We start from the raw sequence: 13,775 nt of genomic DNA, 5'->3' as shown, positions 1-13,775 counted from the left end.
CTCAAGGAAAGGTATCCTTCTCCTCAACATATCTGAAAACAAGTAAGGAAAGTCTAAAGTCGGGCGAGGCCGACTATATTATACCCTGCACCACTTTGCAGATCTAAATTTTCGATACCATATCACATCCATCAAATGTGTTGGGTGCTATACATAAATGTTTGTCCCAAATACATACATTTAAATATCACTCGATTTGGACAGAATTTGATAGACTTTTACAAAATTTAAGTTGGCTAATGCATTAGGGTGTAACACAATTTTAGTAAAAACAAGTATAAACGGCCGTAAGTTCGGCCAGGCCGAATCTTATGTACCCTTCACCATGGATTGCGTAGAAACTTCTACGAAAGACTGTTATACACAATCGAATTACTTGGGTTGTGGTATCTTAAATCGTTTTCTAAATTGTGAGTTAGTCCACACGTGGTATATAAAGGGTGATTTGTTAAGAGCTTGATAACTTTTTTAAAAAAAAAAAACGCATAAAATTTGCAAAATCTCATCGGTTCTTTATTTGAAACGTTAGATTGGTCCATGACATTTACTTTTTGAAGATAATTTCATTTAAATGTTGTCCGCGGCTGCGTCTTAGGTGGTCCATTCGGAAAGTCCAATTTTGGGCAACTTTTTCGAGCATTTCGGCCGGAATAGCCCGAATTTCTTCGGAAATGTTGTCTTCCAAAGCTGGAATAGTTGCTGGCTTATTTCTGTAGACTTTAGACTTGACGTAGCCCCACAAAAAATAGTCTAAAGGCGTCAAATCGCATGATCTTGGTGGCCAACTTACCGGTCCATTTCTTGAGATGAATTGTTCTCCGAAGTTTTCCCTCCAAATGGCCATAGAATCGCGAGCTGTGTGGCATGTAGCGCCATCTTGTTGAAACCACATGTCAACCAAGTTCAGTTCTTCCATTTTTGGCAACAAAAAGTTTGTTAGCATCGAACGATAGCGATCGCCATTCACCGTAACGTTGCGTCCAACAGCATCTTTGAAAAAATACGGTCCAATGATTCCACCAGCGTACAAACCGCACCAAACAGTGCATTTTTCGGGATGCATGGGCAGTTCTTGAACGGCTTCTGGTTGCTCTTCACTCCAAATGCGGCAATTTTGCTTATTTACGTAGCCATTCAACCAGAAATGAGCCTCATCGCTGAACAAAATTTGTCGATAAAAAAGCGGATTTTCTGCCAACTTTTCTAGGGCCCATTCACTGAAAATTCGACGTTGTGGCAGATCGTTCGGCTTCAGTTCTTGCACGAGCTGTATTTTATACGGTTTTACACCAAGATCTTTGCGTAAAATCTTCCATGTGGTCGAATAACACAAACCCAATTGCTGCGAACGGCGACGAATCGACATTTCACGGTCTTCAGCAACACTCTCAGAAACAGACGCAATATTCTCTTCTGTACGCACTGTACGCATTCGTGTGGTTGGTTTAATGTCCAATAAAGTAAACTGAGTGCGAAACTTGGTCACAATCGCATTATTAGACAATAGACAAAAATATTAGACAAAAAGGTATGTAAGTCTACAAATAATTACGAATCGATATGGACTTTTGCACGGTACGTATGGGGATCGTATATGGAGGTCGCTTATATGGGGGCTATATACAATTATGAACTTGAGGACTATATATAACTATAGACAAATATGGACCTACTTAGGCATGGTTGTTAACGGCCATATACTAGCACAATGTACCAAATTGCAACTGACTCGGAGGAAATTTACTCCTCCAAGAGGCTCCAAAACCAAATCTCGGGATCGGTTTATATGGGGGCTATATATGATTATGGACTGATAGGGATCACTTTTGGCATGGTTGTTAAATATCATATACTACCACCACATACCAAATTTCAACCAGATCGGATGAATTTTGCTTCTCCACAAGGCCCAGAGGTCAAATCTGGGGATCGGTTTATATGGGGGCTATATATAATTATGGACTGATATGAACCAATTCATGCATGGTTGTTGGACACCATATACTAACATCACGTACCAAATTTCAACCGAATGGGAAGAATCTTGCTCTTCCAAGGTGCTCCGGAGGTCAAATCTGGGGATCGGTTTATATGGGGGCTATATATAATTATGGACCGATATAGACCAATTTTTGCATGGTTGTTAGAGACCATATACTAACACCATGTACCAAATTTCAGCCGGATCGGATGTAAATTGTTTCTCTTAGAGGCTCTGCAAGCCAAATCGGGGGATCGGTTTATATGGGGGCTATATATAATTATGGACCGATATGGACCAATTTTTGCATGGTTGTTAGAGACCATATACTAACACCATGTACCAAATTTTAGCCGGATCGGATGAAATTTGCTTCTCTTAGAGGCTCTGCAAGCCAAATCGGGGGATCGGTTTATATGGGGGCTATATATAATTACGGACCGATGTGAACCAATTTGTGCATGGTTGTTAGAGAACATATACTAACACCATGTACCAAATTTCAGGCGGATCGGATAAAATTTGCTGATCTTAGAGGCTCCGCAAGCCAAATCGGGGGATCGGTTTATATGGGGGCTATATATAATTATGGACCGATATGGACCAATTTTTGCATGATTGTTAGAGATCATATGCTAACACCATGTACCAAATTTCAGCCATATCGGATGAAAATTGTTTCTCGTAGAGGCTCTGCAAACCAAATCGGGGGATCGGTTTATATGGGGGCTATATATAATTATGGACCGATGTGGGTCCATAGGGGCCTCGTAAGCCAAATTTGGGGGTCCGTTTATATGGGGGCTATACGTAAAAGTGGATCGATATGGCCCATTTGCAATACCATCCGACCTACATCAATAACAACTACTTGTGCCAAGTTTCAAGTCGATAGCTTGTTTCGTTCGGAAGCTAGCGTGATTTCAACAGACGGACGGACGGACGGACATGCTCAGATCGACTCAGAATTTCACCACGACCCAGAATATATATATACTTTATGGGGTCTTAGAGCAATATTTCGATGTGTTACAAACGGAATGACAAAGTTAATATACCCCCATCCTATGGTGGAGGGTATAAAAAATATGGGAAACATTTAAATCTGAAGCAATTTTAAGGAAACTTCGCAAAAGTTTTTTTATGATTTATCGCTCGATATATATGTATTAGAAGTTTAGGAAAATTAGAGTCATTTTTACAACTTTTCGACAAAACAGTGGCGATTTAACAAGGAAAATGTTGGTATTTTGGCCAGTTTTGTCGAAATCAGAAAAACATATATATATATGGGAGCTATATCTAAATCTGAACCGATATCAACCAAATTTGGCACGCATAGCTACAATGCTAATTCTACTCACTGTGCAAAAATTTCAACTAAATCGGTGTTAAAAATTGGCCTCTGTGGTGATATGAGTGTAAATCGGGCGAAAGCTATATATGGGAGATATATCCAAATGTGAACCGATTTGGCTGATAGTTTGCAAGTTTTTCGAGACTCATAAAATATTCGGATGTACGGAATTTGAGGAAGATCGATTGATATACACGTCAATTATGACCAGATCGGTGAAAAATATATATGGCAGCTACATCTAAATCTGAACCGATTTTTTTCAAAATCAATAGTGATCGTCTTTGAGCCGAAACAGGACCCTATACCGAATTTTAGGACAATCGGACTAAAACTGCGAGCTGTACTTTGCACAGAAAAATACACCAACAGACAGACAGACAGACGGACATCGCTAAATCGACTCAGAATTTAATTCTAAACCAATCCGTATACTAAAAGGTTGGTCTATGATTACTCCTTCTTGGCGTTACATACAAATGCACAAACTTATTATACCCTGTACCACAGTAGTGCTGAAGGGTATAAATATGGGAAACATTTTTAATCTGAACCAATTTTGAGGCAACTTCGCAAAAGTGTATTTGTTATTTATCGGTCGATAGATATGTATTAGAAATAAAGGAAAATCGGAGTCACTTTTACAAGTTTTCGACTTAGCAGTGGCGATTTTATAAGAAAATGTGGGTATTTTGGTCATTTTTGTCCAAATTGGAAAATCATAATTCATAATTTCACGAAAATCGGACTACAACTTTGAACTCTGTGGTCATATGACGAAAAATCGGGCGAAAGATATATATGTGAGCTATATCTAAGTCTGAACCGATTTCAATAAAATGGAGCACTCTTGACTACACTACTAATTGAACTCCTAGTGCAAAATTTCAACCAAATTAGGCTGAAACTCTGGCTTCTGGGGCCATATAAGTCTATATCGGGCGAAAGATGTATATGAGAGCTATATCTCAATCTGAACCGATCTCAATCAAATTTGGCACACCTGACTATAGTACTTATTGTTCTCCTGGTGCAAAATTTTAAGCAAATTCGGGTAAAACTCTGGCTTCTGGGACCATATAAGTCCATATCGGGCGAAAGATATTGGTGGGAGCTATATCTAAATCTGAACCGATTTCAATCAAATTTTACACACTTGACTATACGACCAAGTGTTATGTTTGTGCAAAATTTCAAGCATATCAGGGTAAAACTCTGGCTTCTGGGTCCATATAAGTGCATATCGGGCGAAAGATATATATCTAGATCTGAACCAAAATCAATAGGGTTCTATTCTGACCCAAAACGGGAACTTGTACCAAATTTGAAGGCGATTGGGCTTAAACTGCGACATAGACTTTGATCACAAAAATGTGTTCACAGACAGACGGACGGACGGACGGATAGACGAACATGGCTAGATCGATTCAGCGACCCACCCTGAGCTTTATTGCCATAGACACCATTTGTCTATCTTCACTAACTTATAATACCCTGTTCCACAGTGTGGCGCAGGGTATAAAAAGAGGAAATCGGTCAATTAGTTAGTCTAAATCTGAACCGATTTCGATGAAATTTGGCACACTTAAAGGGTGGCCAATTGGATTACTGTGTCTCAATTTTGACGCCGTTCGGTTAGTAAATGAACGAAATCTGACCCTATCTGTCGAAATTGGGCGAAACATATATATGGAAGCTATATCTAAATTTGGTTCTTTTTCTACCAAATTCAATAGCGTTCGTCCTTGGTACACTCTGTACCAAATTTCATCAAAATCGGTTAACAATTGCGACCGGAATCCTGCGAACAACAAATACATGGACAGACGGACACCAAGGGCTAGATCGACTCAGGAGGTGATTCTGAGTTGATCGGTATATATTTTTTGGGGTCTAAAACCAATATTTCTGGTAGGCACAGATCAAAGTTATTATACGCTGACCACTATGTGGTTTATGGTATAAAAAGGCCGTACGTACGAGCAGGGCTGTGGAGTCGAGCCAATTTCGCTCGACTCCGACTCCGACTCCAGCATTTTTCATCAGCTCGACTCCGACTCCGGGTAATATGACTAAATCTCATTTTAATACCAATAATTTGTAGTTCTATTGTGGGGGTACCGTAAGTGGATCGATATAAAGTATCGTATTTATTTATGTGTGCAAAAAAAGGTCTTAATTTCACATTAGATGCCAATTGAACTCTATATTTCAATTTTAGGGCAATGTTTTATAAAAAAAATAATGATATAAATACCCATCATAATATGAGAAGATACCAACAGTATATGTATTTGTGGACCGAAATTATTGATAAATTTGTTGCGAGCTATATAAAGGTTTATATTCCCATATGCATGAATTTGAATCTGAATCGATTTAGACAAAATTGTATATACTTCTACAAAATCTATGTACCTAAAATTTAAATCTAACGTTATGGGACGTAACACAACTTTAACAAAAAATAAAAATGCAAGGAAGGTCCAAAGTCGGGCGGGCCGATTATAATATACTCTGCACAACTTTGTATTTAGATCGACATTTTGATAAAATCCCAAATCAGACTTTTACAAAATCTCGGGCAATATTTGGGAAATATTTGTAATTGTTTAGACAATTTCGCAAAAATGCATTTATGATTCATTCATTGAAAAATTTGAAAATTTTAGTCATTTCTACAAGTTTTCGACTTAGCAGTGAGTATCAGTGAGCATAAAATTTTGGAAAAATATTGCAAAATTTTATATAGAAATAAAATTTTGCAAAATTTTCTACAGAAACAAAATTTTGACTAAATTTTCTATAGAAATAAAATTTTGGCAAAATTTTCTAAAGAAATCAAATTTTGAGCAAATATGTAGAAATAAAATTTTGTATAAAATGTTTATAGAAATAAAATTTGGCAAATTTTTTTTTATAGAAATAAAAGTTTGAAAAAATTATCAATAGAAATACAATTTAAAAAAAAATGTGTAGCAAACAAAATTTTGCAAAATTTTCTATAGAAATAAAATTTTGCAAAATATTCTATAGAAACAAAATTTTGACTAAATTTTCTATAGAAATAAAATTTTGACTAAATTTTATATAGAAAAAAATATTTCTATAGTAACAACATTTTGAATACATTTTTTATAGCAGTGAGTATCAGTGAACATCAGTAAGAAAAAAATTTTGAGAAAATTTGCTACAGAATTAAAATTTGACAATTTTTTCTTATAGAAATAAAATTTTGAAAAAATTATCAATAAAACTACAATTTTAAACATTTTTTTGTGTAGTAAATAAAATTCTGCAAAATATTCTACAGAAAAAAAATTTTACTAAATTTTCTATGGAAATAAAATTTGACAAAATTTTTTTAGAAATATAATTTTGAACAAATTTTCTATTAAAAAAAATCTATTACCACAAAATGTTGACCAAATTTTCTAATAAAAAAATCTATTACTACAAAATTTTGGCAAACTTTTCTATAGAAATAAAATTTTGACTTAAATTTTTATAGAAATAAAATTATCAAAAATTTTGGCAAACTTTTCTATAGAAATAAAATTTTGACTTAAATTTTTATAGAAATAAAATTATCAATAGAAATAAAATAACATTCTAGGAAACATAAAAAGATAGCCGTAATTGGAAGTTGATTTTCATTTACAATCATGCTGTACATTGATCGAATGAATAACACAATGGAAACTAATTTGCGTAAAAACTTGCTTAGTTACAAAAGTGTGAAGTGTTTTAAAAAATTTGGTTTAGCCGGAGTCGGAGTCGAGCAAAATTTTTACGACTCCGACTCCGACTCCAGCAAAATCTTCAGACTCCGACTCCAAGACTCCGGCTCCAAGACTCCGGCTCCACAGCCCTGCGTACGAGTATATAATTCAGTTTGACAAAATTTTCTATAGAAATAACATTTTGACGAAATTTTCTATAGAAATAAAATTTTGACAAAATATTCTATAGAAATAAAATTTTGACAAAATTTTCTATAGAAATAAAATTTTGACAAATTTTTCTATAGAAATAAAATTTTGACAAAATTTTCTATAGAAATAAAATTTTGACAAAATATTCTATAGAAATAAAATTTTGACAAAATTTTCTATAGAAATAAAATTTTGACAAAATTTTCTATAGTAAGAAAATTTTGATAAATTTTCTATATAAATAAAATTTTGGAAGGTTATTTTTGGGGATGGGCTATATATAACTATAGACCGATATGTACCAATTTTGGCATGGTTTTGGCAAATTTCAACCGGATCGGGTGAATTTTGCTCTTCCAAGGCGTTTCGGAGGTCAAATCTGGGGATCGGTTTATATGGGGGCTACATATAACTATGGACCGATATGGACCATTTCCTGCATGGTTGTTAGAGACCATAAACTAACACCACGTACCAAATTTCAGTCGGATAGGATGAAATTTGCTTCTCTTAGAGGCTCCGCAAGCCAAATAGGGGAATCGGTTTATATGGGGGCTATATATAATTATGGACCGATGTGGACCAATTTTTGCGTAGATGTTAGAGACCACATACTTACGCAATGTACCAAATTTCAGCCAGATCGGATGAAATTTGCTTCTCTTAGAGGCTCCGCAAGCCAAATCTGGGGATAGGTTTATATGGGGGCTATACATAATTATTGACCGATGTGGACCAATTTTTGCATCATGTCGCAAATTTCAGCCGGATCGGATGAAATTTGCTTCTCTTAGAGGCTCCGCAAGCCAAATCGGGGGATCGGTTTATATGGGGGGTATATATAATCATGGACCGATTTGGACAAAATTTCTGCGTAGTTGTAAGAGACCACATACACGCAGAGAAGGAATATGATCACCTCAAACATGTTTCAAGAGCAAAATGTTATTTTTGTATGGTGACCATGTAACATGTTTCTCACTAAAATGTTATTTTATCGTCAAATATAACCTGCTTGCCGAAATCAGATACATGATTTCCGAGAAAATAACATGGTTGCGAAAACCATGTTACATGGTCACCACCCAAAAATAACATGTTGCTCTTAAAACATGTTTGAGGTGATCATATTCCTTCTCTGGGTGTACCTAGACAATGTACCAAATTTCAGCCGGATCGGATGAAATTTGCATCTCTTAGAGGCTCGCAAGCCAAATCTGGGAATCGGTTTATATAGGGGCTATATATAATTATAGACCGATGTGGACCAATTTTTGCATGGTTGTTAGAGACCGTATACTAACACCCTGTACCAAATTTCAGGCGGATCAGATGAAACTTGCTTCTGTTAGAGGATCGGAAAGCCAACTTTGGGGGTCCGTTTATATGGGGGCTATACGTAAAAGTGGACCGATATGGCCCATTTGCAATACCATCCGACCTACATCAACAACAACTACTTGTGCCAAGTTTCAAGTCGATAGCTTGTTTCGTTCGGAAGTTAGCGTGATTTCAACAGACGGACGGACGGACATGCACCTCGATCCAGAATATATATACTTTATGGGGTCTTAGAGCAATATTTCGATGTGTTACAAACGGAATGACAAAGTTAATATACCCCCATCCTATGGTGGAGGGTATAACAAACGGTAGCGTACTCACCTATGCAACACAAGTCATGCTTCATACAATTTATGTTCGATGTGTTGATTTATATTTCCTCAGGTTGCGTGTAACTTGCTAGTTCAATTTGAGGGGCATGAAATGATATATGGCACATGTCATTGAAAATTAAAAACAATTTTTACATTTCTTTCTAGTTGTAGAATATTTTCTTTTTATTCTTTGCAAAATATGTCACCCATTCATACACACACACACACACACACTCACACATCGAAGATTGATATCACTAACACTAAACAAAATTCGATTGCATTAAATCATTAAACAAATGGTCATTATTAGCTTTGCATAATTGACCTTTTCAAGTCATCTATTTAATTATTAATATTTATTTCTATTAAATATTTATTAAAGGAAATTTGATTAAATTTGATTTATTTATTTAAAGGGGCTTTATGTAAATTTACCTTTAGGAACTTTACTTTTGGCTTTTTTGTTAATTAAATAGATTTGCACAAAAATTGTATAATGTATGATGCCTTAATAGTTCTTAAATTTTCTTTTTTATTGCACTCAAAGCCTTTGTGATAAATATGCTTTTATTATTTAATTAAATATATTTTTTGTTTGATGTTTTTTCTTTCTTATTATTATTATTGTTTGTTGACCACCGAAATTTAATTCAACCGGCAATATTCACGGTCAATGTCAAAAAATTGCGCCAAAAATATAACTCTCGCCGCTACCGCTTGAAGTGTTTCTGTTTTGTCTAAAATCTTGAACTTGTTGCTTACGATGCGTGTCCATTGATTTGACTGACAGACCCACAAGAAGGGCAAAGGTTTTGCAATTTCTTAAACGACGCGTGAGTATTTCTTTACAAAGCCGAAAGTCACCGTTACACACATCTGAGCTCTTTGGTTGACTAGACTAAAGTGTTTCAAGTGAAAACTGTTGCGAATGTTTGTTTTTTTTTTCTCCATACATACACTCACCCACATCATAAAATGAGAGTTCGAGTATATGTGCAAGTGTATGTGCGTGTGTATTAAACAGCATGCAATGAAAGCTTTACTCGACTATATCAACAATGAGAGAACTTTTGCTCTGAAATCGTTTTTGTTTGCCGGCAATATCAAATGGGCAATTCTTACATTATTTATGGCAAGGTAGTGTGGATAATGTAACGGTATTTCAGGTTTTAAATTGGTGCTTCAACTTGTAGTGCATTATCCGCCTATGTGGAAAGCTCATTTATCCACTAAAGCTTTAAATATAACGGACATATAAATTTTTGTTTTTTTTTTTTTTGAAAACAATACTAACAAAAAACCTTGAAAGCAAAAAGTCAATTGGTCATAGAAAAAATTCCAACAATAGCAAAAGTTTATCAGTGATTCACAATTGTAAGATATCCGAAGTTTTTGGATATTCTCATTTTCACAACAGGATAAAAATGTTACTACATATATGTTTTATAATAAAATTACAATGGAATTTTTAACTTTGGGCAGAAAAACGTAAAAAAAACAAGTATATACGGCCGTAAGTTCGGCCAGGCCGAATCTTATGTACCCTCCACCATGGATTGCGTAGGAACTTCTACTAAAGGCTGTCATCCACAATCGAATTACTTGGATTGCGATAACACTTGCCGATGGCAAGGCATCGTAAAACTTTTTAGCACTGTCTTCTAAATTGTAAGTTAGCCCATACGGGGTATATATTAAACAAAAAAAGGCCGATTAAATACGTATATAATCTAGTTTGACAAAATTTTCTATCTCCGAAACGACATTAACCGAGACTCCAGGGGCCCGTTTTATAAAATCGTAATGAAGATGTTAAGTGCAAGGAACCCGGCACAAGATATGGATGGCAAAACCATGGATGACATAGTTAACACTCTTTTCCCAACACACAGTGTTCGAGTCGATGGCCCTACAGAAAACAAGTATATACAGAAGTAAGTTCGGCCGGACCGAATCTTAAATACCCACCACCATGAATCAAATATAATAGTTTACTTTGAAAACTCTTCGTCGTAGCGGGTTACTTGATAATATATAGAATTTTAGGGGGTTTGATGACAAATCTTCTCCCAAGCAAATCAGTTCAACTAGTACGTTTCCCGAAGAAAAAATTAAAGATTCTATATATAAAGACTAGATCAGATTCTGGATTTATAAGAACCAATTTTGTTTGAGTTTTAGAGAAATCATAAACAAATCGTGTATATGATGAAATAACGCCTTGATTTGAAATCTTAAATCTGTAGATTTTTTTCGCCATTATTTAAATGAATACGATAAGAAGAACCTGGAAATTTTACTTCCAGTTTCGAGCAATTTTCATTATCAGTGCGCCTGATATACCCTGAAAGAAGGAGCCACCGTGGTGCAATGGTTAGCATGCCCGCCTTGCATACACAAGGTCGTGGGTTCGATTCCTGCTACGACCGAACACCAAAAAGTTTTTCAGCGGTGGATTATCCCACCTCAGTAATGCTGGTGACATTTCTGAGGGTTTCAAAGCTTCTCTAAGTGGTTTCACTGGAATGTGGAACGCCGTTCGGACTCGGCTATAAAAAGGAGGTCCCTTGTCATTGAGCTTAACATGGAATCGGGCAGCACTCAGTGATAAGAGAGAAGTTCACCACTGTGGTATCACAATGGACTGAATAGTCTAAGTGAGCCTGATACATCGGGCTGCCACATAACCTAACCTAACCTAACCTACCCTGAAAGAAGGGGTTTCTTTTCTGAGGAACGAAATTTTACACCAAAGTTTTCTTTTGATACAAATTTTAGAGACAATCGTTGAATCGCTTATCAAAAATTCGGATTAGTTTGCTCTAAACGAAAATACTTTATACGAAAGGGGAATTTCGTTTGTCTAAAATTTCATTCCGGAGGAAAATATTTTTTCTTTGGGTGTACCCTCAAGAAATGAATTCGGTCTATATCAATGCCTTACCAAATGGACCGGTAAAATAAATGCGATACAGATTTTTGAGGGTTTAAAATTCCAGTATATTTACATTTTTGTGCAACTCGAATAAAAACTACGGTTTCTAGAAGCCCAAGGAGTTAAATCTGGAGATCGGTCTAAAACATGGGTCGACACACACCATATTCGGCTGACCTATTTGTGGTCAGCCGGACTCCAGAAGTCCTAGAAATAAATTCGGGAGTTAGGTCTATATGGGGGCTATACCAAAACATGGAGCAATACTCACCACCTCTTAATGTTCCTCAAATACCTCTAGAATTCCACTTTCAGACGAATTGGGTGCAAACTACGAATTCTAGAAGCCCAAGAAGTAAAATCGGGAGATCAGTCTATATAGAATAAAAATCGGGAGATCGGTCTATATGGTGGCTATACCAAAACATGGACCCATACGGACCATTTTCGACACACCTCTTTATGGTCCCAAAATACCTCTAGATTTCCAATTTCAGGCAAAACGGATAGTAAATACAGTTTCTAGAAGCCCAAGAAGTAAAATCGGGAGTTCGGTCAATATGGCGGCTATACCAAAACATGGACCAATAGGGACCATTTTCGACACACCTCTTTATGGTCCCAAAATACCTCTAGATTTCCAATTTCAGGCAAATCGGATGGTAAATACAGTTTCTAGAAGCCCAAGAATAAAAATCGGAAGATCGGTCTATATGGTGGCTATACCAAAACATGGACCCATACGGACCATTTTCGACACACCTCTTTATGGTCCTAAAATACCTCTAGATTTTCAATTTCAGGCAAATTGGATAAAAACTACGGTTTTTATAAGCCCAAGACCCCAAATCGGGAAGTCGGTTTATATGGGGACTATATCAAAACTTGGACAGATATAGCCCATCTTCGAACTTGACCTGCCTGCAAACAAAACACGAATTTGTGCCAAATTTCAGGACGATGGCGCCATTATTGAAGGCTGTAGCATGATTACAACAGACGGACAGACGGACATGCTTATATCGTCTTAGAATTTCTCCCTGATGAAGAATATATATACTTTATATAGTCGGACATCGATATTTCGATGTGTTACACACGGAATGACAAACTTTTTATACCCCCATCACCATTCTATGGTGGTGGGTATAAAAATGCTACAACCTTTACTCCATTCATGGAGGAGGAGCTTAAGCTAGCTGCTTTCAAGCTAATGCATAACAAGGCTCTTGGACCTGATGGGATACCGGCAGAAATACTAAAGAAGATTGCAGAACATCGGTTCGAAGTTCTTCTTCGCATGAACAATTCGTGCACAGCAGATGGAATTTTCCACGAAACCTAGAAAGAGCAGATATTAGTACTTATAAGTAAAGGAAAAGGAGGCCCACGCAAACAGAGAATGAAGCCGACCCATTTTTGTCGGCGGCGGCGGACACTAAATGTTTGCCTCCGGCGGCGGCGGCTTGACGGCTGAGCCGATATAAATTTGTTCACTCGGCGGCGGACAATTATCCATTACAAAATCAATTTGAAGTTAATCGAATGATAATGAGATTAGTTGTACAACCTATCTTACAAACAAATTTACTTCTCGTTCAAATTTTCTGAGCTAAATTTTTGCTAAATTATTATAGCAGCTTAAATATGATTGGTTGTGTTCAAAATTTTGGAAAAAATACGTCAAATATATATAAATTTTTCTGATTTAAATCGACATTTTTGATTAATTGGCGGCTAAATTTGAGTCGAGATGAGTCGACATATTCGGCGGCGGCGTCGACTGGCAAAAAATGGTCGGCGGCGACTGAAATCGGCGGCGCGACTCGGCGGCTTCATTCTCTGCACGCAAATATTCCTATTACAGGTGCCTATGTATGGTTAACACAGCTGGTAAACTGCTGGG

General features: G+C 36.4%; 1 protein-coding gene across 4 annotated transcripts in view; it reads right to left on the bottom strand.

Annotated features, from left to right (window-relative positions):
* Nucleotides 1–9,819, bottom strand: part of Dh44-R2 (Diuretic hormone 44 receptor 2) — a 237,232-nt gene extending 227,413 nt beyond the window's left edge. For 2 of the 4 annotated variants that reach the window (XR_012723874.1, XM_075313804.1), the window contains exon 1: nt 8,939–9,312. The gene's annotated coding sequence lies outside the window, so the exon portion shown is untranslated. Of the gene's footprint in view, nt 1–8,938; nt 9,313–9,369 lie in introns of those variants that run through there. The other 2 variants (XM_075313803.1, XM_075313802.1) reach the window with 2 other exon arrangements.
* Between the last annotated feature and the right edge of the window lie 3,956 nt (nt 9,820–13,775).

Source organism: Haematobia irritans, chromosome 5 (genome assembly GCF_050003625.1).
Source record: "Haematobia irritans isolate KBUSLIRL chromosome 5, ASM5000362v1, whole genome shotgun sequence".
NCBI lineage: Eukaryota > Metazoa > Arthropoda > Insecta > Diptera > Muscidae > Haematobia > Haematobia irritans.
The sequence above is the reverse complement of the archived record's forward strand: the minus strand, read 5'-3'. Positions and strand labels throughout refer to the sequence as shown.